Raw genomic sequence first — 25,709 nt, forward strand, 5'->3', positions numbered from 1 at the left:
GTATATACACATACATGTATATAAATATATATAATGTATATATATACATACTGTATATATATATGTATATATATGTATATATACTGTATGTATGTATATATGAGTGTGTGTGTGTCACTTGCATTTTGCATAACTCATTTTTTGGTGGTATGGGTACTCTAGTATATCTATGTTGTATTTTCAACGACTTTCTGGCAACATATTCATTTGAAATTCAGAGGTTTTTGCCATTGCAGTTGGCGGAAAAAGGCAACGTTTAGAGAGAGAGAGAGAGAGAGAGAGAGAGAGAGAGAGAGAGAGAGAGAGAGAGAGAGAGAGAGAGAGAGAACATTGAATTTTCCATTCTAACAAATCCATTTTATTATTTAAGTGAGCTTAGTGTCACAAAAGTGAAACTGTGTTTGTAGTCATCCAGCCTTGCGAAATAAAACCCATGTAGAATTAGTCGTTATATTTCGTTGCCGATGAGGTTTTTATTAAAATCTTGAAAATAACTTTAGAGATTATCTGTAAATCTTTAAACGCTAGCAAATCTTTACTGCTGATGTTAATGGTGAATCAGTGCGATGAGGCTAGCATGATAAGCTTCACTTAATTAAATTGGTGATTTGCGCCTCCAAGATTGAGGCTAAAGTTCGCAATGAATTGATAATGAGTTATTAATTTGTTATCGAGGGATTTGCTAGTAAGTTTGGTGATGAAATTATATGTAATAATGTGTGATATTAAACGCCTGTTCGCTGGGGAAAGACTTTTAATATCACGAGCGAGCAGGGGCCTGCTTCCTATGAATACCAAGTAGTTTGTAATGTTGATGATAATGATCATAGCCGACGTAAATTGAGAATAGTGAGGATGATTACTTACAAAGTAACAAGCTGGTTATAGTAGGTATAACGTCCTTAGTCATTCGAAGGTAGAGATGTGATAGCGATTACTTGTTAAGTAGCATGAAGATGTGTAGCTAGGTAGTGATCGAACGTTACATCGATCTCATCCTATGTAGTGAAGATATAAAGATATAAACGGTATCTCCGGTAGCATGAAGACATCGGTCCTGACAATGTTCACATCTAAGTAGCTTTTAGATAGTATTTAAAATAAGAGTCAAATGAGATGCTTTAAGACCGTGCTTAGGGCACTGATCCGTATCTGGAGGCAGTGATGATGGTCACAAATAATTGAAATTTATAGCAATCACTTGATTAGTGGCTAAAAGATAATAATTAAGAAACCTACAACTTGAGTATATAATTGGAAATACATGTTACTATGTGATCTGTGTGGTGTGATCAGTTAACATCAAGTAGTGCCCAGTAACTCCTAGCCCTTAAGCTGTAAGACCAACACTTCATCAACTTCCCATTCTTGTATTATAACGTTGATCTTGTGACTCTCTTTGAGTTAAAACCTCCCCAGGTGACCTGTCTTGTATATACTTTTCACACACAACTTCATGTAAAGAAACATTTTTTAAATGACCTATTAAAGCGTCATTCAAATGACATTCTTTGTATAGAAACTTCATTCATATAACCCCTCTTACAGAGACAGATCATTCAAGGACCTCTGTTGTTTAGTACCATTTGCACTGATGACTGCTCTTGTATAGAAACTTCATTCAGACGACTCATTTGTACAGATGAGCACTCATGGATTGAAGTTTCATTTAGGTGACCTCTTTTGTATTTGACCATTGTACAGATAATCTCTCTTGTATGATAACTTCATTTATATAAATGTCATTCAGATGACCTCTGTTGATTAAACTTCCTGCATAGATACCTCTCATGTACAGAAACCTCATTCACATGATTTTTGATGTGTGAACCGTTTTGAAAGATGATTTTATAGAACCATTTAGATGCCCTCTGTAGTATAGACCCTTGGCATAGATGACCTCCGGCAGATTATCTCTATATAATAGGAACCACATTCGGATAAACTTTGTATAGGCTCTTTACACGGATGACATCTCTCATATAGAAACTTCGTTCTGATCACCTCAGTTGTATAGACCCCTGTGCACAGATTGCCTTTATTGTATAGACCTTTTTCACAGATGACCTCTTTTATATAGAAATTATTCAGATGTTCTCTAATGTAGAATTATTGCTAAGATAACCTCCCTTGTATAGAAACCTCATTCAGACGACCTTTGTACCCTTTGCAAAGGTCACCTCTCATGCACAGAAACTTCACTCAGTTGACTCCTCTTTGCTCAGATCGGATCTTTTTGCAGAACTTCATTCAGGTGACTTTTCTTTGCTGCAGATGGCTTCCCTAGCATAAAAACTTCGTTCAGATGACAACTCCTAATTTCATTCAGACGACCTCTTTGGATAGACTTGTTACATAGATTAACTCTCTTGTAAGGAAAATGACAACCCATGGTATAAAAATCCATTTAGATGATCTCTGTTGTATAGATCCTTTGACAGATCACCCCTCTTCTATAGGAACCTATTCAGATGACCTCTCTTCTATAGGAACCTCATCCACATGACCTCTCTTCCATAGAAACCTCATTCAGATGACCTGTCTTCTGTAGGCACCTCATTCAAATGACCTTTGATATATAGACCCTTGACTCAGATAGCCTCTTTTGTATAGAAATTTTATTTGAATAACCTCTTTTTATGCAGTCATTTTGCTCAAATGATTGTCAAGCGTAGAAACTGACTGAAGGCATCATTCATGTAGGAAAACTTTGTTCTGCTGTTGAAGCATTGTTTAGTTGGTATCTTGTTCAGATTTTCATTTTTGACCAGAACCTCAGCTGACATGATCATTTCTATATATAAACTTAGTTTAGAATTCGGATCTTCCTTATAATTCGATGAGCAGCAAATCAAATATATCGTAGAACGTGAAATACAGCTGAAATAGAGTATCCTCCACGAAATTGAAACTTTCATGACCTGTTATGTGGAATTCAGATTTTTAAACAATTTTCTCTCTCTCTCTCTCTCTCTCTCTCTCTCTCTCTCTATATATATATATATATATATATATATATATATATATATATATATATATTCGTTTTATAAACAGAAATATATTTGTTATTTTGGATATATTTGTTATTTTGGATCCATCCTATGTTACAATTATTTTTGAAGTCGATTCCATGCAGGAAATTTTGACAAAGGAATCATTCATAAATCATGACATAAAGATTTCACAATCGTGATAACTGGAAAACCGAGAAGGAATCCTTTACAAGTCACTTCAGTTCTGAATATCGTTACATATCAGTAATAATTCTTCTTATAATTCACTGGTTGAGAAGTATGAGGGAAAATTTGTTTATGGACACCGGAGCAATAACTGTCGATATATGTTTAATTTGAATTTTGCTTAGAAAGTGAAGACTTTGACGGAACGGAAGTTAATCTAAATATAAGTCTGATTTATAGGAAAGTTCATTGAATTATCAGACGATTTTTAACAGGATAAATGAAATGAAATTGTTACTCTTTGTTTTCTTGTCTCAGGTTATGGTCGTCGGGCTGCCGTTCCAGGTATCAGGGCTTCTGTGGAAGAATCAAGTATGCTAAGAGACCCTTCTGTTGTATAGGTAAGGACTATGTGGAAGAAAAAAGGTATGCTTAGGCTACTCCCAGTCACACGAATATTTGCACAAATTCACACACAACCTGTATGTTTACGTACATAGAAACGCATTACATACACACACACACACGTATATATACACACGTATATATATATATATATATATATATATGTATATATATATATATATATATATGTGTGATGTATTTACGAGAGAGAGAGAGAGAGAGATAATTTTTTTATTTGTTGATCATCACCATGATGATAGAAGCGTCCTTGATGGAGAAAGAGGATAGACATATAAAATTAAACAAAGTAAGTTGGTAAAATGTTGAATTATAGGCAGTCTCTTTCCATCTACGAAAGAAAGACGAAAGAAATTATTAACAGCTCAACACTACTGTTACTTTGTTGCACTTACATGGACGTAGTAACATATATTACACACAAACATATATATATATATATATATATATTTATATATATATATATATATATATATATATATATATATATATATATATATATATATATATATATATATATATATATATATATATATATATATATATATATTTAGATGTATATAAATATATATACATGTGTGTGTATATATATATATATATATATATATATATGTATATATATATATATATATATACATACATTGCTGAGCGGTGCAGTGTTGGGCCGACAGTTGCTGAGACTGAAGTCTGCTGGGATTAAAAAATAAAAGTATGGTGGGGTCGCTTGGCTAGCATCCGCACCCTAAAATCTTCCTGAGATTCGAGATGACTGCACCCTACTTTTGCCAGTCTCTCAGAATAAAAACAAAAAAAAGGGGTTGTGGATGTAAATGCATATGATGAAAAAATATATTGAAAGTGAGATGATATGGAGTAAGTTTAGCTGACAACGCAAAGTGTGTCCACATTTCCTGAAAGTTAACGAGGGCGGCTAACTAAAGAGAGCTGACCAAACTTAATCTACGGCTTTTGCTCATTTGAATTATGTTTCTTAATTTTTTTCATTATACAATGAACCTTTACCATGTAGCTCACAGTATTAGAGTTACTAAGGAACTGTTATTTTTTGCGTTATTTGACTGTTTGTGAGATTTTGGCTAGATTAAGAAAAAATTAAGACAGTTGTCCAGCTGAGTGACACAAAGCAACTGTAGGACAGAATGAAATAAGAGAAACAAATGACAGGGAAAGAAAGATTGCCGTCACTCCACAGTTAATTCTGTTACACTTTGTGACATTCGTTCTTGACGGTCACACATGAAAGGGGTTACTATGGAACCTCAGTACGTCTGGAAGTGCTGCTTTGAAGAGTTGTTTTCACATTTGGGCGTGAGGAAAACTGCCACTCAATAGTATTAACCTCCCCTTTTTTCATTTTAGATATTTAAGGTCCCTTGATTACAGCCGGTATTAAATATTTAGTTAGAGCTGAAAGTTGAGAATTTTAATGAAAATTTATTAAAACAGCAAACAATATATGTAAATACTTCAAGCGTCCGATGTCTTAATATTTTAAACTATAAAAATATCGTGACGTGTGTATATATATATACATATACATATACATATACATATACATATGCATATGCTGGAACTTCATATGTGTGTGTGTGTGTTTGTCGATACTAACGAACGATAACACTAATTCTGCCCTAGTAAGCGCCAGTGGCATGGTACGCCAATGCACCGTATCCTGGGCAGAGGAACTACTAGTGGAGAGTTGTGAATCAAAGACATTCCCATGCGCAAGATCAGCCGTTTTGACGAGGGTTTCTACTGAGGTAGTAATAAGCGGTACAGCCTGGACACTGTTGCCTTAGGAAGCGCAATAGTTTATTTTTTTACAGTTTTAAATGCAAAGTTTTGGGGTGTATACTATAGTCGGTATTGAAGTGAGGAACGGTCATGTTCACAGAAGGTGCAATACTAACTGGGATTGCATGGAGAAATTTCAGGAAACTAGTGTAAGAACCTGAGAATATTTGTAAGAGGAGGTACTTTAGATAAGTTTGAGCATAAGCAAGGATATGATGGTAAATGAATACTAGGAATTTGAAGTAATAACTTAGATACGACTGATGAAGAGTGGAAGCGATAGATTCACATAGATATTCGCCAGTAAATATGAGGCGAAGCAAGAAAGGTAGCGAGTTGTGTGCTAGAGATTGGATAGCGAATTGGAAAGTTCACCAGTCAAGCTTTGAATGTCTGAAGGGGTTATTGAGGTCACTCTTCTTTTGGGAGTAAAGTGTGGATTTTGAATGAGAAAATGTGGGATGTGGATGTTGAAAGAATAAAGGTTGAAGCTGTCAAAATGAACTGTTTATGTAGTATGTGGCATAAGAAGAACTGAAAAGGTGAGAAATGCTTAAATGTGGAAAAAGGCTAGTGAATGTGAAAAGCTGGATCAGAGTGTTTTAAGGTGGTTTGGCCAGGTGGAAGGAACGGAAGATAGTCGATAGGTAAAAATGTAGAGGAGGAGGATAAGGAAGATCTAGAAACTTTCGGACAGAAGTAGTGTAAAAGTTAAGTATACCTTAGTTTTACCAGACCACTGAGGAGCTGATTAACAGCTCTCCTAGAGAGGGCTGGCCCGAAGGATTAGACTTATTTTACGTGGCTAAGAACCATTTGGTTACTTAGCAACGGGACCCACAGCTTATTGTGGATTCCGAACCACATTATAGCGAGAAATTAATTTCTGTCACCAGAAATAAATTCCTCTAATTCTTCATTAGCCGGCCGGAGACTCGAACTCGGGCCTAGCAAGTGCTAGCCCACAACTCTACCGACTCTCCCAACGACGAACTAGAAGTAGTGTAAGAGGTATTTGCAGGGCAGGGCGGATGATGAAGTGTATGAGGTTCAATTAGCTGTATCAGTAAGCATTTTATGTACATTAGTGGATATGATCATGTTATGGCAGTTTTCTGCTCACGGGGTTCATTCTGCACCATTTAAAGTATGAATTTGGCAACGAATGTTGTATTGTTCTTTCTATGGACCCACCTGCTGTAAGGCTCGGACTTCACAAACAATTATATACGTGTGTACATGTGTGTGTATATATATATATATATATATATATATATATATATATATATATATATATATATATATATATATATATATATATATATATATATATATATATATAATTGTTTGTGAAGTCCGAGCCTTACCAAGTTTCTTGTAGATGGGTTCCCATATCCCATCTACAAGAAACTTGACAGTTCAAGAAATTGTGACGACATCAAAATTCTGAACGCATGTGGGACGATCATGGTTGGTGCCATCAGGTTTGGTATCAGAATGACCCTTGTGGTGGGTCAGTTGGCAGTGTTGAAAGAGGTCATTTCTCACATCTCGAAGTCAGCAATTTCACGCTGTTCACTTCCCCTTCCCTTCGCTTCTCCTTCCGCGGCCTTTATAATCTGTGGCTCCAGAGGCGTTGGTCAACGTGTTGCAGAGTGCTGTTGTCGTGCGGGCCATTTGTCATGGCTACGGGAGATCGTTGTTTCACGTTGAGGTTATAGGGCCTCTTGTCTCAGAGAGAGAGAGAGAGATGATGATGACGATGATACGGAAGGGAATCTAGAGTAGAATGAATGAGAATTATAAAGAGAACATGAAAAGAAACATGAGAGTAATTCTATAATAAAAAGTTGTATGCACCAGTATTACAAAAAAAAACGGAAAATAGGCATGATGAAAATACCGAAATAGGTAAGAATTTCCTTATATAAATCGTGATTGAACTCAGTGATTAAAGTTGTAAGTGTGTCCAAAATTACAAAGAAATCGAGGAGCTAACGCTAATGTGGAAAAATCGTAAGAAAATTTATATTGATAAAATTTCGAATTTGACTGTAGTCGACATTTGCCATATAACGGAGATGGGTGTAATATCCTTGCGCAATCATCTTTCCTGTTTGTTGTAGTTGTGATTTAGTTAGTATTATTAGCTTTATTATAACTACAGTCTTTCATCTTCTAGGCCATTTGACATAAATAACAATGGCAGTTTCGTAGACAGAACATCTAAATATGAGACACAACGGGACTTTGATTGAGGAACGGCGCTCCCAGAGTCGATTATATATTGTTGCAAAAGAAAAAACATTTTTCTTATGACCAGCAAAATCCACTAAAGGGATTGCTTTCGTTCCTTTATGGCCTCGTTTTGAGATCTGTAGTGCATCTGGGTCATGAACTTTTTTACTTGTCTGTTATTATTATGGCAAAGTGAAAATAAAAGTAAGTTCCGTCAATATCTTTGGGGAGTTTATTTTAGTAGCAATTTTTTCCGTAAACTCTTGAGGAGATTCGTGGGGTCTTGAGAAAGGAGTGCAGTATGCGAAGTGACCTTAATAATATAAACGTTTGCCTTGACCATCATTACCGCCATGTAAGTTTTTTCCTGTAAATTTGTCTAATAAGAATTTTTGGGGAGAATGACGTCATTTTTAAGAAATTAAAATAATAAAAGAAAACTACCAACATGGTTTGTCTCAGTGATGTCCTCCATGGCATAGAGAGATTTCCGAGTTCCTCGTTGGACGAGTCGGTAAACTTCTCGACTAGCACTCTGCTACGCCCGAGTTCGAATCTCCGACCGGCCAATGAAGAATAAGAGGAATTTATTTCTGGTGATAGAAATTAATTTCTCGGTATAATGTGGTTCGGATTCCACAATGAGCTGTAGGTCCCGTTGCTAGGTAACCAATTGGTTCTTAGTCACGTAAGATAAGTCTAATCCTTCGGGCCAGCCCTCTCTAGGAGACCTGTTAATCAGCTCCTCAGTGGTCTGGTTAAACTAAGGTATACTTAACTTTCCCGAAGGTGAATATGATGTTTTATCCTTAATTAACGGCTGTTCGGTTGTGACGTGTAGAGGGACTGCTCGCCGTATACCTCAAAGGAAGGACCAGAGAGCTTAAGAGCTTCTTCGATTTCAAAATCGTGTGTTTCTGGTTAGGATGTAAAGTTGTTTGTCCTTCCTGGAACTGTAGAATGCTGTAGTTTTGTATTTTATTTGATTTGTCTTTTCGTTTATTTTGGAAACCTTGAAGTAGGTTTCGCTTATCATCTATATCACGGATTTCTGTGCATAGTTCACCATATAGTTAATCATGGATACCAGCTACTAATTGAAGTTTTTATTTGGGTCTATTTTTATAACATGTAGGTTTTCTTAATGTTTGAGCTTGCATTCTTGTGCGAAACGTTCATTTAACACAGTCAACACGACGCCTCCCCAAAATTGGAAGTTGAAGATTCTGAAAAGGTACGACCCCGACTCTCAGTGAAAATCTGCTGGCGAGAAAGCAAGACCTTTGAGTGGGCTTTGCTGTGCGCTTCTTGGGTAAACATTGCCATTGTATGTGTGTGTATGAGGAGAGAGAGAGAGAGAGAGGGGGGAGGGGGAACGCGCCCCCCAGGGAGATGTGAATGTGAGTATCAATGCTCCTTGAAATTCCCAGGGTATGATTTCAGACTCAGCATCCATGTGACGCCAGATGGCAGATGGCGTCTTCGTAAGGTAGATAGTGACGTCATGGTAAGTGTTGCTCTAATAACGGTAAACGATGACTTTCCGACTCGAATGACTATTTTATGTATGTAAAAGTCGTATAGATTTTTGACAATGGCGACTGAAGTCATGTCCAACTGCTTAACGTAAAATAGAACAGAGCTCGTTTTCTGACCGTGTGACAGCAGTAAAGATGGAGGCAAAGGTGGAAGAGAAGGAAGTGGAGTAAATGAATAAGTAAGGCAGACCCACCTTTTATTTTCTCATTATAAGTCGTCAAGAGTCAAAAGTGATGGAATGACAATAAATCATTAAATAGTTGGCAAAAAAACAAAGGACTGACTGAAAACAAGAAGTAGTAAACTGCCTGGGGTTACCCAGGTTGAAAAGTAGCTATAGATGACCAACAATTATTTTTAATGATGGCATATTTGTCTTTAAAAAAAAAAAAAAAGGACTATCGGGTGGGGTTTGTGGAAAGTTATCTTTCCTCGGAAATTAACCCATGTTCTGCTAGGTTTATAGCAAGCTGAGTTAGATCCCAGTTTTTCAAAGTGTTATTTAGTATGAGGTTGATTATATATATATATATATATATATATATATATATATATATATATATATATATATGAAAATTTTTATCACGCCGTGATTTATATATATAATCATGAAGCTATAAATATAATGAAATTTTTATCACATCGTGATATATATACAATCATGAAAGCTATTCATGCTACCTCAAATCATCCTACGATGGGGAATTATCTCCGATGGGAATTTATAAGTGATAAATGGACTGGTACTGCCGAGTCTCGAACCCACGACAATCCATTTATCACTTATAAATTCTTATAATTCACCACCGGGGATATTCCTGAGGTACCGTGAATTTGATATTAAGCGACATTTGTAGCTTCATGATATATATATATATATATATATATATATATATATATATATATATATATATATATATATATATATATATATATATATATATATATATGTATATATATATATATACATATATATGTATATACTGTATATAGTATATATATATATATATATATATATATATATATATATATATATATATATATATATATATATATATATATATATATATATATATATATGTATATAGTATACATATATATATGAAAGGGAGGAATTTATTCTTACTGAAAGCTTGTTAGTCTGAAAACACTACAGGATTTTTCATGGGATTTATCTTGTATTTAAGAAATAACATGGTTTTCTACAATGTTTATACAGTCTCGCGTCTAATGACCTAAGCCACACAAACATGCTCATCTTCAATAGTTTATTTAATAATGCAGTTGTGTAAATGACATAATAGCTAATTCATACAAATCAAATAACAGCAGTGGAAATCATTTTAAAATAATTCCGATCTTTTCATTCTTGGGACCCATAGAAATCCTTTTGTAAGTGAGCGCAAACTGACGAATCATCTGGCCCAGCTCCCACTGTAATCGCATCATCGCCTCCAAACTGTAGGTTTTGTTAGTAAGAAAAGCCACCGAATCTGTCTCAGTTCTCATTTTAAAAATGATCTGAATAACGGGAAAAGATACACGACTAAACTCAGACGAAAAGACAGATAGATAGCTAGATATAAATACAGACATATATATGTGTATGTATATATTTATATATATATATATATATATATATATATATATATATATATATATATATATATATATATATATATATATATGTGTGTATTATATATATATATATATGCCTGTTTATGAGGTCTATGGTCGCATTCCGATTTCAAGGATTTACTGGTTCACAGGTCTAAGTCGGAAAATCATCAAATTTAAATTTGGAATAGAAGTTGAAGACCACGCAATACGTAATGCATCTTACAAATTCCTAATGAAATGTTGCTTTTCTAGACAAACTTGTAACGTGCTAGATTTTAGTAATTTTTGAGGAGAAAACAAACACACACACACTTGTAAACACTTTGTCAAGTATGTATTAGACATTAAAGATCGGAACGCTCAGAACAAAATAACAGTAAACAAAAGTATAATCAAGTATGTATTAGACATTAAAGACCGGAACTCTCAGAACAAAATAACAGTAAATAAAAAGTATAATCAAGTATGTATTAGACATTAAAGGTCGGAACTCTCAGAACAAAGTAACAGTAAATAAAAAGTATAATCAAGTATGTATTAGACATTAAAGATCGGAACTCTCAGAACAAAGCAACAGTGAACAAAAGTTTAATCAAGTATGTATTAGACATTAAGATCTGAACTCTCAGAACAAAGTAACAGTAAATACAAACTTAATAACGTATAGATTTTAGTAATTTTGGTCGGAACTCAAACAAAATAACACTTAAATAAACACTATAATCAAGTATGTATTAGACATTAAAGATCTGAACTCTCAGAACAAAATAACAGTAAATAAAAGTATAATCAAGTATGTATTAGACGTTAAAGATCGGAACTCTCAGAACAAAGCAACAGTGAACAAAAGTTTAATCAAGTATGTATTAGACATTAAGATCTGAACTCTCAGAACAAAGTAACAGTAAATAAAAAGTATAATCAAGTATGTATTAGACATTAAAGATCGGAACTCTCAGAACAAAATAACAGTAAATAAAAGTATAATCAAGTATGTATTAGACATTAAGATCTGAACTCTCAGAACAAAGTAACAGTAAATAAAAAGTATAATCAAGTATGTATTAGACATTAAAGATCGGAACTCTCAGAACAAAATAACAGTAAAGAAAATTATAATCAAGTATGTATTAGACATTAAAGATCGGAACTCTCAGAACAAAATAACAGTAAATAAAAGTATAATCAAATATGTATTGGATATTGAAGATCGGAACTCTAACTCTCAGAACAAAATAACAATAAATGAAAGTATAATGAAATAAGATGACGTAGAAATATAATGAAATAAGATGACGTAGGAAATATAATGAAATAAGATGACGTAGGAAGTATAATGAAATAAGATGAGGTAGGTGGAAGAGAAAAAGGAGAAAAGCAGTCTGAGATCACAGACAGTCATCCCAGTAGAGGAACAGTTGCCACTGACCTACCGTGAGCCATTTATTTGCAGCATCTGGGAGGCGAAGAGAAGCGGATGGCAACCCGTATTTAATTTACGGCAGGAATTTTACCAAGATGCCTGGCTGGCTGGCTGGCTGGCTGGCCTGGTATGGCACGTCAGCCGGGCGTTTTACGCACTCTACCGGGATATCGTTCTTTAACACTTGTACCTAAAAGCGTCCGCCTCCGTCCGTGCAGTTCCCTTTTGGATGCGCCTTCGGCTTTAATGGGGCCCTTACGTCCCTTCCCGGAAATAACGAAAATGAAATGACTGTAATTTTTCGCCCTTTCCCTTGTCGTTTTTACGTTCCGGTTTAAATTTTGGGGCTTATGGTTATTATCAGGTTTTGTATATGTGTATGATGTTTTGTGTGACGTGATTATTTTTATGTTTTTATGTACTTATGTATTTGAGATAATTAAATGAATCGAGAACCATATTTTAAAGTGTTCATTACTTGTTCCAGAGAAATGACAGGAATTTGATTCATGGTTTTGTATAATTGCACGAGGAAATGTAAGCAATGTAATAAGTACTCCTTTAAAGCTGCTGGTGTATATGAAGTGTGTCTTGTTCTTTGCTAAAAGGAAACATAAAGTCACGCGAATGGTCGGATCCGAAGCTATAAAAGGCTAGGTTCTGTTACCAAGCTCCTGGAAGCGTATGACACAGGTACATTTCCAGGCATCTTTTTGCATCTTACCTCCGGAGTTTTAAGTAGTGCCAGTATCGGTGGCAAAACTGAAGAGTTGCTAGTTCGTCACACTGCATCGAAAGAGAGGAAAAAGTTTAGTATACCTTAGTTTAACCAGACCACTGAGCTGATTAAACAGCTCTCCTAGGGCTGGCCCGAAGGATTAGACTTATTTTACGTGGCTAAGAACCTAGCAACGGAACCTACAGCTTATTGAGGAATCCGAACCACATTATACCGAGAAATGAATTTCTATCACCAGAAATAAATACCTCTTAATTTTTCATTGGCCGGCGGAGACTCGAACGCGGGCCCAGCCGAATGCTAGCCGAGAACTATACCGACTCGTTCAACGGGGAACTAGCGAAAGAGAGGATTTCCTTTATGCGATGAGAGTGTAGAAGGAGGGCGGGCCAAAAGCTTCCGACTACCAAAACAATGCAAATTAATAAGTACATTAGATGTATGCTTAACCTTAGGTAGTATTATACAACATTTTAAAGAGAAGTTTCCTTTGAATGATATGAACAGCTTTTCGGCTTTAGAAATGGGCAAGGCCAGTTGCTAGTAAGCTATCGTTTTGTAACCATAAGTAAGGAAAACTAGCAGCTGCCCTTGAAGCGTAAAGTTTTAAATGAAAACCTCTGCTTTATACATGCAGGCAGGTAGGCATGAAAAATAACTTTTTCCGGTATGTATTTTTTGCCCGTTGTGACAGTATGCAAACCTTTTGGTGCCCTGACGAGCTGTAAGGCATCACGAGATGCCGAAAAAGAAAAAATCGCCAGCGAGACTCAGCCGTTAGGTTGATGGGAAGATCGATGTCTCACTCTTCTGTTGTGGTTTTCAAACGCTACAAGAACACTTGAAATTGAAGTGGTGTTAAATACAATCTTAGCATTTTAGTAAATAAATGTTTTGCAATACCTTGAGGTAATCATTAGATAAGCGTATATTTTTTTATCCATGCTAGGGGATTGGTAGGTATTATTTTGTAGGTTTTCACTTGTGCTGTAGAACAAGTTCTAAAAGTTTTTTCGTCTTCTAATAAAATGTTAGAAACTGTCACGCAGTTTGTATCTTATGTGTTTGCTTAAAACTGGGTAATTACATCTGTTGCTCCTAAAATAGAGCCATCTCTTCAAGATTTTAAGGAAATGTTGATAAAAAAGGGTTTCTTCAGCTTTAATGATTATTTCGCCTAATAAATGTACAAAACGAGGAATTTTTAGTATATATACATAACCATAAACTGGCGTCTATCAATCTGATTGTGTTAAATCCTTTTTTGAGGATGTTTCAGTTACGAATTATCAATTATGATTAGGATGAATGAAATTCTGCATTTTTGTAAAACTATTTTTGTGTTTAATACTGGAACTGGTATACGTCGGTAAGGAGAGTAAGACTAGAGTTCCCCGTAGAAGGGAGATAAAACTACGTTTAACTACTAATAAAATCCACAGTCGCAACGTCTCAAGCAAGTATGTATGAATGTCTGTATGTGTGTGATTTGCTTTTAAATCATTCTATATATTTGTTTACCCATCGAGTGCTATTAATAGCGTAATTACTTATAACCAATATCCCATGACGTAAACTTTTAATTACATCTAATATCGTGCGTTACAATGTTTTCCTCTAAGTTTTGCAATCAATGAAGCCCGTCATTAGCTCTGAACAGGATGTAGAAGTACTTTCACATACATCATTTAATCCTTCATGTTGATGAAACATCTTTTGTTGAACGACTACCTTCACACAGCTCATATAACCGAAGTATTTAATGGGTTCATTGAAAGACGTTTGTTACAAAGCGATCCTGTCATCACCAGAGAAGAGCAGTCAATCAGCATTTTTATTTTGGTTCTGATCGAGATTGTTGGGCGCCCATGCCTCTCTCTCTCTCTCTCTCTCTCTCTCTCTCTCAAAATCTCTCTTTTCCCCATTGCTGGTCTCTCCCTCTGTCTTCTCGTTAATGTTTGCTAATGCTTATTGTCTGATTTTTCTATAAAGTTTCGCTAATGTGAGATCCGGTTTTTTGCTTTCTCTTTGTGAGTGATCTTTTAAAGTATTGGTGGTTTACTTTTTAAAACAGTGTTTGTTTAATTTTTGCCCTACTATGGCTGTTTACCTTGAATTATACATTGGGTATTCACGTTTTGTTATATACTTACTTATTACTTTTTTTTAACGTACATTGGATATTTAACTTTTTGCAATTCACTTTGTGAAGTAATTACTCGGATAATGTGCACGGCAGAAAGTCAAAAAATGGAAACAAATACACCTTGACTTCCTCTGACCAACCTGAAAGATTAAAAGGAAATCAGGAATAATTGGTGCCTGAATTTTTATATATCATGGGGATATTTTAGTTTATTTTGCTTATACATTTGATATTTTAATTTTTACTTTGCACTGGATATTTTATATTCGGTTATGCTTTGAAAATTAATATTTACTTTTTGCGTTGCACTGGATATTTCACTTTTTGCTATTCACTGTTTGTTTTGCATAGTTCTTGGAATGATTTTTAAGACACGAAGTCTCAAAACGTCATTTGTGTGTCTGTTTTAAGCAAACGACCCGAGGCTAAACGAAACGCTTTACGAATAAATAAATGCTAATCATCAATCTCCTTCCGTGGGCAGATACTTAGAGTTAAAGTGCTGAATTAAAACCCTAACAGGTAAAATAGAAAATATAGTTTCGAAGATACTAAATACTGTATGTATTTGCATTTTAAGATGCTCGAACTTTAGTGTTTATTGCCGTAACTTCAAGCTAAACTCATCCAAGTGAAGTTTGTTTTCTTGACGTTCATCATACCAAGACCCTGGAGACTTGGGTTTAGCCTCATTATGTGTTAAACTTTTGATAGTTCTTGAAATTTTCACGTTTGAAAATTAATACAGATTTTTATTATTTGAGTGATGAACTTCTCTTTTATCATAACGCTGGTTATAATGAGTTTCGCGTCTTTTCTTCTAGTGTTGGGAAGTTTTGATTTCTAATTCTCGTGGGTTTTATAAGTGTACCATGTCTGGGGCATTTGGATGCTATAAAGTCAAACAGTAGCTCTTAATTATGAATATTGTCCTGTGTTGAATAGCTACATGTTAGTTGTATACATGCTCATTCTGAAACATACGCAACTATTTGGATTGAAATTATCCCATGCAAATTAAAGTATGGTCTACAAAACGATGCGATGAGCAAACATTTGAAAAAATTTTTTTTTTTTTTTTTTAGGGGAACTGTTTGAACTTCCATATTATAGAATTACATTGTTGAGCGCTGCATTATCTTGTAAGTGTGTGAAGACCGTAAGATATCAAAGGAAGTTTCAAAATTATTTTTCGTTGTTTTGTGTGAAACATTTAACATTTCGTATTGGATTAATTTATCAGTTTATCTTACTGACGTAATAACGTCTGTTTCTTGTTTAATTTTGTAATCCAAGGTCAGATTAGTTTAATGGCTTTCTTTATATGCAAATTACCTTTTGTCTTTCCTGTAGCCACGTGGAAAGAAACTGTCTTTAGCGAAACTTCTTTCAGTTACGATGAAGCAGAAATTCAGTAAGTCTGCATATGTTGCTTTTATTGAATTATGTTCAATAAACTAAAATCTCATTGCAAAATTCGTGTGTGCATTCATGAAGAGTAGCTTATATATTTCGTAAATGTGAATAATACATTTTTTAATATTGTATTTTAAAAGCGTAAAATAAACCTCTTAAGATTTTATAGATAATCTAAGTCATTTTTAGGTGCTAAACCAAACAATTAAAACCCACCTTTTTTTTTTTATAGAAAACCCCTGAACAGAGTAAATGTGAATCAGATAATAAAAGAACAAAAACTTTCTGCAGTAAACGTGGACATAAACAGCCCCAGACAAACCAAGAGGTATTTCATAGTAAAGTCACTTACGTTGTTTACCCTAAGCATCGTAAACACATCTCGATGCCATTGACGTCACACTTAAATCCCTTCCCGCCACCCCCGTCCCCATCACCTCCCACCCCCCCATTCAGCCCGTTTGTTCGTCCTTCGCCTTTCAGAGCCCATTTTTCCCCTGCTCCTCTCCACACCCATTCAAACCCCACTACAAACCACCCCTTCTCAACTTCACCCCTTCCCCTTCTTTCCTTCTATTCGTCCACCAGCAGCAGTTTAGAGGGGTGTCAAAAGGTCAGGGGTGAGGCGGCGACGGGAATTTCACCTTCCGTCTCCCCTCGCTTACAGCGGAAGCCGGGAAAATAGCTTTCTTCATCAACGCTGTTTTCCGTATCCCTTAGTCTTCTCGCTTTCACGCAAGACACTAGCTAAGTTCCTTTGAAACGGTAGAGGTATGGCGGTGGATGATGTATGTGCACGTACACACAAACATGCACATACACACAAACATATATATATATATATATATATATATATATATATATATATATATATATATATATATATATATATATATATATATATATATATATATATATATATATTTCTGCCTTTTAAATTCGTAATTCATCCTTGAGAGGATGGAAGTATTTTCTTGTTTTTCCCTTAATTCTTCGTTAGCAAAGGAAAAAGTTTTGTTTTATGTGTATATGTATATGTATATATATATATATATATATATATATATATATATATATATATATATATATATATATATATATATATATAGTGTATATACCTGAGAGACCTGTGTCCCGTGAGTCAGTTTATATATATAGTGTATGTGTGTTTGCGTGCATGTGTTTGTGTGTGTATCATGTATGTAATTTATGTATATTTATGTGTATATATATACACACAAATATATAATATATATATATATATATATATATATATATATATATATATATATATATATATATATATATATATATATATATATATATATATATATATTTCCACTTTATTTTTATAAGAAAGTTAAACCTTCTCTTTATCTCAATGGCTCGAATATTGGTTTAACCACAGCATTTGGACGATTTCTGCTTTGGATACAGCGAAAATTGTAAGCGAACACTCATTAGAATTTGTTTCACGAATATGGATGCTACATTTTGTTTCAAAGCTAATAAGTCCATTATAATTCAAAATATAATTATTTTGACTTTTAACTCTAGCATGACGTATTATATATAAAGGATTGATAATAAGTTCATATTTTCCTTATCTGGAAAAATATATGGTTTTGATGTATGCGCAATTATATGTGTACTTTCTCGTAGTTTTGTATGATTATATGAATTTTTATGATGCCTTTTAAAAGTTTGACGTGTTATTCGAAAATGTGCATAGTCATGGGAGCGTTTTTCTTGGCTTGTTCAACCCATTTTGGTTTCCCTAGAAATGAAAGTAGAAAAATAGGGATTTATTGTACGAGTACGTCTTAATGAATTGTGATAAAAGATCAGTTGGTGGAAGATCGCTCATTACTGAACGGAACAAGTATCTTAGAGCAACGGATTCTTCACTGCCAGGAAGAACACTCATTGTTCTTATATTTTAGTTTTTCTCTGAGAAGCGTAAGAATGAGTAATTTCTGGTAACCGCAGTTCTGGCTTCACTGTTGAGTCGGCAGCTTCAGTATTTTCCACCACACATTTCCGCAATGGCCTCCAGTACGCTCTAAACAGTGTCTTCGCGTCTCCACTTATCCCATCTACTTTATCATTGGGATACCTCTTATCCTCACACTTTTGAGGCATGACTCGTGTTCTTGTCGCTGTATTATTCACATAATTTTTTATTTGTGGGGGGTGTGTTGGGGGCGGGGGATGCGTGCTCACGTGACCCATCGTCGATCCAATGTCTTCTTTAGTAAGACTCGATCGCTGTCCCCCTCCACGTGCGAGGAGAAGCCTCGTCTTGTGGGATTATCGAAATGTCGCGTCGGAGATTGTCTCAGTTGGGCTCTTCTTCTTCTTCTTCTTCTGCGATATTATTTAGGTAGTTCAGCTCGTTATTAGTCATGCTTTAGGTTTTCGATAATATTGTCTTTACAAGACTAGTCGATGTGCATTATTAACCATGTACAATAATATTAATTATTTGGCGTAATAATCACTTTTTATATTTCCATTCCAACAGTGATTATTTCCGACTGACTACGTCAAAGAAGGTGGGACATGGTTAGGTATTCGCACATGCTTGCCTGTCCTGCCGTTCACAAAGTGTCACTAAACAGTATTGATGGACCTATGGATGTTGTGGGGAAGAGCTATGGGCTAGAGTGCGTTGATTGGATCTTCTGATGTACCCAGACACGGATCTAATTTTGTGTTGCTTGAAAATAATTTATTGACTGCAAATTATGTTTTGTCAAACTGATATTAACCTCCTTGTTTGTATCTTGAATTTAGATTATAGTTCGATTTAAGTTAGGTATGTCTATTTTTCTTTAGGGTGAGTGTGACCTGAGTGTGACCTCACTGAATGCTTCATTATTATTATTATTACTATTATTATTATTATTATTATTAGTGTGAGTGTAACCTCGATGAATGCTTCCTTATTATTATTATTATTGTTGTTATTATTATTATTATTATTATTATTATTATTATTATTATTATTATTATTTCCTCTCATTCATTCACTGCTATCTTTATTTGAAATGGTTCTTCCTCTTTCCGAGAGACTGTGTTTTTTCCACTTCCTTCCCACCGGAGGCTCATTGATTTTCAACATCCCCTGATCACACTAAATTTAGTTTCCCCCTAAATAGTTCCCCAGAGTTTCAGCTCCAAGAAATCGGTGATCAACCGCCGGAATCCGACTCTCTTTTGTCTCATTCTTTCTCTCTTATTTGTTTCTTCGCTTGTTTTGCTGGAGGGATGAGGAATGGATTACTGCTCTATTCTTTCTTCTTCTTTTTTTTTTTTACTGTCAGAGGAGTGAAATGTTTTTAAGCATTGACGGTGCGTTTTTGATTTCCTCGTTTCCAGACGACTATTTTTGCATCCGTTCTCCATGACTCTTCCGATCGTAAGTCCTTTAAGATGCGGTCTCTGTCTCTTCCTTGGAACATGAGCTCAGCTTAATCCCCACCCCACTCACCCTCACCCCACTTGGGCACTTTATTTTTTCTTGATCGTTGCCTGGATAAATGCGCTAGGTGTTCCCTTCCCATCGACCCTGTTTGAAAACATACATGCGCGTTTAAATCATTCAGTCCATTGCTTTTATTGCTGGATTACAACTTTTTTTCATATATATTCCGTTTTTCGTCTGCAGAGTATCATGATCTTTAACATTGTCATCATATTTGATAGTTTACCATTGTTAATGAAAAATTAGACATTTGCTAGCAAGGTTGTACATGAAAAAAAATAAATTTGGTTCTCAATATCTCACGAAACGTTTCAAGCAATAGATATATTTTTATTTTTTATTCTTAAGCATGATATTAATTGTGAAATAGTATTCACAGTAAAGAGTATATATTTTTATTTATATTATTATATATATGATATTAATTGTATAATATATATATATATATATATAATATATATATATATATATGTGTGTGTGTATAATTATATATTATAATTGAAGATGTTAGACGAATTACTGTGTAAAACGAGAAAGAAGTGTTTAGAAAAAGTGAGAAAGGGCAGGGCGTTGAACATGAAAAGAAATTAGAGATTGTGAATGAAAAAATAAAGGCAGAATAGAGCACTAAGGGAAGAGTGAGAGCAATGTAGACCAAAGTAAGAAAGAGTATAACATTTAAAGAAATGGTAAGAAAAAATGTTTTGTAGCTTTATAAAAATGAGCCTGAAAAGGGGCAGCGATACGAAGAAAAGGTTAAACATTGAACGGTGTTTAGAGTGAGAAAATACGAATAATCTGGCATGAAAATATGGTGTCTCGGATCCTTCCAAGATGGTGACCCCCAAGGCTTGATTTAACCCGGTGTGTGTCCACCTTTGCGGCGTGTTTAGTACAAGCCCGTTGGGGATTACCGTGAAAACATAAACAAAAGATTGTAAATGTCATAAAGATAATGACCCCCAAAAAATAGTAGTCCTAGATAACGATCCCCGAAAACCCTTTGGGGTCACTATCTAGGAAAGATCCGATGTTTCATTGTATTTATAAATGTCCTTCAAATTCAACGGTTCGTATGGTAGTATGGCTAATTTGAAACCGAGGTGCTTATCGTGAAAAAAAAGAATTTATTTTGATGCATGACTGATTAAGCTCTTAGTGCTGGCCATGAAATTATTTTACGTTATTTTGTGAGCAACAGGACCACAGCTTATGATAACCACATTATGGCGAGAAATGATGATCTATCACCAGAAATAAATTCCTCTATGTTCATTAATAGTGTTTTAATACATTTGTTGTGGATTTTTGCATAACAGCGTTTAGTTGTTTTTCCTCCTCCTTATTAATTCTTCTTGCTTCTTAATAGTGTTTTAATCTTTTCTTGTTCTTTTTTCTTCTTCTTTTTCTCCTCTTCTCCTTATTATTATTCCTTATTATTATTATTATTATTATTCTTATTATTATTATAACTACACCAAACCTAGCTCAGAATAGCAAAACAGTAACTACACATCTTAGACAACTAGGTGAAATTGGATTTAAAAATGGATGAATGTGCATTCAATTTCTGCAGTGCTTGTTAATGAAAACAACTGATTGCCATCTCTCTTAAGACGGTGAATTCCATTAAACACTGCCATCACTAACTTCCAGTATTGAATGAGTTGCGAGGAAGTTCTGGAACAACAGGATAACTTCCTGATACCAGAGCTCGTTCCCGACATCCTCATTGTGTTGTTGTTGTTGTTGATTGTTCTGGTTGTTGTTGCCTTTGCTTCTGCTGTTGTTGCTTATAATGCTTCAATCCGCCTCCGTTTCGGAGCCCTGTTTGTAACCTCTTAAGAATGAATGTATAGTCTCTCTCTCTCTCTCTCTCTCTCTCTCTGTACCCGGCTAGATTGAGAATTGTTATCCCTACATGACTCTCCACCAGTCATCATTATCGTTACCTATCCTCCGGCGCCCAGTCGATGCATGATGTCACAATCAAGTCGGGGCCGATATCTGTTTTTGTCCCCTTGCATTCAAACCATGACAGTTATCATCACCAGTGTCCCTGCACATTGTCTACATCCGGGTTTCCTATGGTTTACCGCGTCCTCTTTTTCATGCAGGATCTGGTGAGGTTCATCAAACATTAAACGACTTTCCATTGTCAACTTCTCGCGCTCATTTCCATCGTGATGTTTTTATTGAGTTAGCAACGTTTGTTAGACCTGACGGGTGCGTCTCCCTCATGCCATCATTTGTATTATGATGACTTCTGTCAGCTTTGCTCTCAAATGCCAGGCTCGATCATGTTTTTATACCACTTAAATTTATTTTTAATATGAGCAGAGGTGGACTTTTTCTTCGACGTTGCTTTAATTATGTATATGTACTGGTCTCTTTTCTTATTTATTTCATGCTTATAACTTCTAATGATTGTTTCAACATATTTAAATGATTCAACATTGGGCAAAAAACTTACCCTTGATGTATAAATATTACTCTAAATTTTCACTGACTGTCAGTGCCTTCTTACACATCCTTAGGTGTTCCGTCAGCTTGAAGTTAACTTCGAAATACAGGTCGAATAACTTCCTCTCTTAGCTCCAATGAATCCAAAGTTTTTTCCATCGTCTACTTTAATCATATTCTAAAATTCCACCTTGTCCTAGAGTGTAGGCGATGATGTACCTTCTTGCAGAAACCGGAGTTGACTTCCTGACTGTCAGCGTTTGTCATTAACCATTACTGTCCCTGACAGTGTTTTTACATAAAAGTCTGTCGTGATGATAGCATTTTCAGGGATGCCATTTTGCTCATCGCCTTTCGAAACTATAAGCACTATTTAAAGCCTTTTCACACGTTTCAGAACATGGAATCAACGTGACTCTCATTTCATAGCATTGCTGTGCAATATGTCCTAAAGATTAAAATCTAATCATCGCAGCACCTCCTCCTCCCCGCCGTTTTCCAATAACGCGCTCATCTCTTAATTACTTCATTTCTATTCACAATTACTCTCGAGAATACCCCAAGGCACCTGGGGATAATGTTATGCCACGCCAATTTCCACATTCCCTGAGGTTGGCTTTGGTGGGGTGTGTAATTATTTCCTCGTTTCTGTTCTCCGGTTAGGTTTCATTTTTGCATGTATTAATTATATATAAGATATATATATATATATATATATATATATATATATATATATATATATATATATATATATATATATATATATATATATATATATATATATATATATATATATATATATATATATATATATATATATATATATATCAAACTATCAAATCTTTTGGCATTAAATTCAAATGTACTTTTATTGACCCAAGCAGTGAATTAAGTTCCTTGTACTTAGCAGATTGTTATGACTGGCAAACAGGTGGAAGAGATCATGGGGCTAGCAGCCTCATCCTAGTAACAACAGCTGACATTGGAGGGCTAACGTCTTTTGGAGTACCGCGTATTAGGGGAAAAGATCTACTGATATATATATATATATATATAAAAGATATATATATATATATATATATATATATATATATATATATATATATATATATATATATATATATATATATATATATATATATATATATATATATATATATATATATATATATATATATATATCATATATATCACCGATCTTTTCCCAATGCGCGAGCTCCAAAAGACGTTAGCCCTCCAGTGTCAGCTGTTGTTATTGGGATGAGGCTGCTAGCCCCATGATCTCTTCCACCCTGGTTGCCAGTCATGACAATCTGCTAAGTACAAGGAACCTAATTCACTGCTTGGGTCAATAGAAGTACATTTAAATTTAACGCCAAAAGCTTTGATAGTTTCGGCACATTCAGGAATCAAATCTTGGTCCTCTCGCAAGTGAGTTGATCACAAGAACCACAGGACTCATTTTTTTATTTTAAGACAACAATTTTAAAGTTATGTATTTGTTTCTGATGGTCAAAGCAAAGTTTTGAAAGTGTTCGGCCATGCGTAGTGGTTCTCCAAAACGCACCGGTTTTTTATCTGTAGGCCATCTCACCTTGGTGGTGGTAGATAGTTTTGGCTGATTACCATATTTTTTGGTGTTCATTTTGGCTGGTTGTGGAATTCTTTCATATTTTTCCTAATCATGTCTTCTAAAAATCGATGGGGTATCCATTACTTGTCAAAAAGTGTTTCACATGTCCAGTTCTGCATGGATAGTTTTCTAGGCATCACAGTGGGAGAAGCCCTTCCTCGTGTAGGCACTGGTGACAAACCTTACTGCAAGTCTGGACACTGCCCATGAATTAAGAGTCGCCAGCATTGAATTGTATGTGAAGCTGGTGTGTTCTAATAGGTTAATTTTTCTCATCGAGGGATGTCAAGGAAAGGAAGTATTTTTCTTTGTTGGTCTCATATGCGAAGTTGAGACCCGAATTTAGTTTTCAGAATGAGGCAAGGTTTTCAGTTCTTCACCTGTTTTGATGCGAATGAAAATGCCCATTATCTTGCATAAATTCTTGGTTCCTGGTGGGTGCTGAAGGTCCTGTCTTTCATACAAAGATAAAAAGATCATTATTAGCACAAATTTAAATGCAGTTTGGCCTACAGATAGGAAGCAGTTACCTTTCAGGGAATTATCACCCGTGGAGTACCACCAGATGCATCCTATAAGGGTATCTCTGAGCCTTCTGTTGCACCTAACCTTGTAGCCACTCTTTTTATAAGGAACAACAGCGGCCTTCCAAAGAACCAAGGAAGCGACAGTGGAACAATGCACCCACAAGACAAAATTTATCCTAGATAACCCAAACAAGAGGGTAACCGAGAGTGGCTGATGATTGCTCAAGAGGTGCTGAGGTGTCTCTCAATACGTTCTCCCCTTCAGCAGGAGAAGATTCCATTTAAATTCTTCTAACTTTATGCACGTACAGCTGCACTGACTGTAAGATTTCTTTTAATCTTGCATTATTTACTCATATCTTATTTTTCTATCTCAAAGAACGTTATGAGCACTCGTACTCTTTAATATTCTTGCAAAATGAGCCTTTTACGATGGTTTACATAGTGATAAGATTCGTTTTCTTTGAGAATGCAATGTAAAGAAAACGCAGTTTTTCCAAATGGTAAACAATAATGTTAGTGATCAGCAGTTGATTCTCAAGGTAGTGCAACTGCCAAGTGGGATCTTTCGTTGTGTCACAAACCTGATCCTCATGGGAACCCTTAGTATAACAGTAGAAAAATAAAATAAACTGTAGCTTTATCGTCAAATTTAGAAACTTGTGGTTTTATACTCTAAAACTGATCGAGTCTAAACTGCCTGTCATGTCCCCTGTTGATAAAAATTTGATGCGGTGTTAAGAGGGTCTGTTATTATTATTATTATTATTATTATTATTATTATTATTATTATTATTATTATTATTATTAATTCATAAAAATGTTATACGTCTTATGTGTATACATAATGGTTTTTACCGCAATCCAAATATCGACGATTCTACATGTGACTGTCTCTTGGTGAGGAATAGTATGGCTCGGTCACAGAATTCAGAATCTTCGTTCGTATTGTGGAGACTGTAATGCAAAGCACAGTGAGTGGCTAAATTCACATTCCACAGATCAACATGGCCGGTCTGCTCTTGAATTCTGTGTATCCTCCGATTCTGTCCAGCTAATTG

The 25,709-nt window shown here is 35.0% G+C and overlaps 1 pseudogene; it reads left to right on the forward strand.

Moving 5' to 3' along the window:
• Positions 1–25,709, forward strand: part of LOC136833740 (potassium voltage-gated channel subfamily KQT member 1-like) — a 708,908-nt pseudogene that overhangs the window by 507,297 nt on the left and 175,902 nt on the right.

Source organism: Macrobrachium rosenbergii, chromosome 52, assembly GCF_040412425.1.
Source record: "Macrobrachium rosenbergii isolate ZJJX-2024 chromosome 52, ASM4041242v1, whole genome shotgun sequence".
Classification (NCBI taxonomy): Eukaryota; Metazoa; Arthropoda; class Malacostraca; order Decapoda; family Palaemonidae; genus Macrobrachium; species Macrobrachium rosenbergii.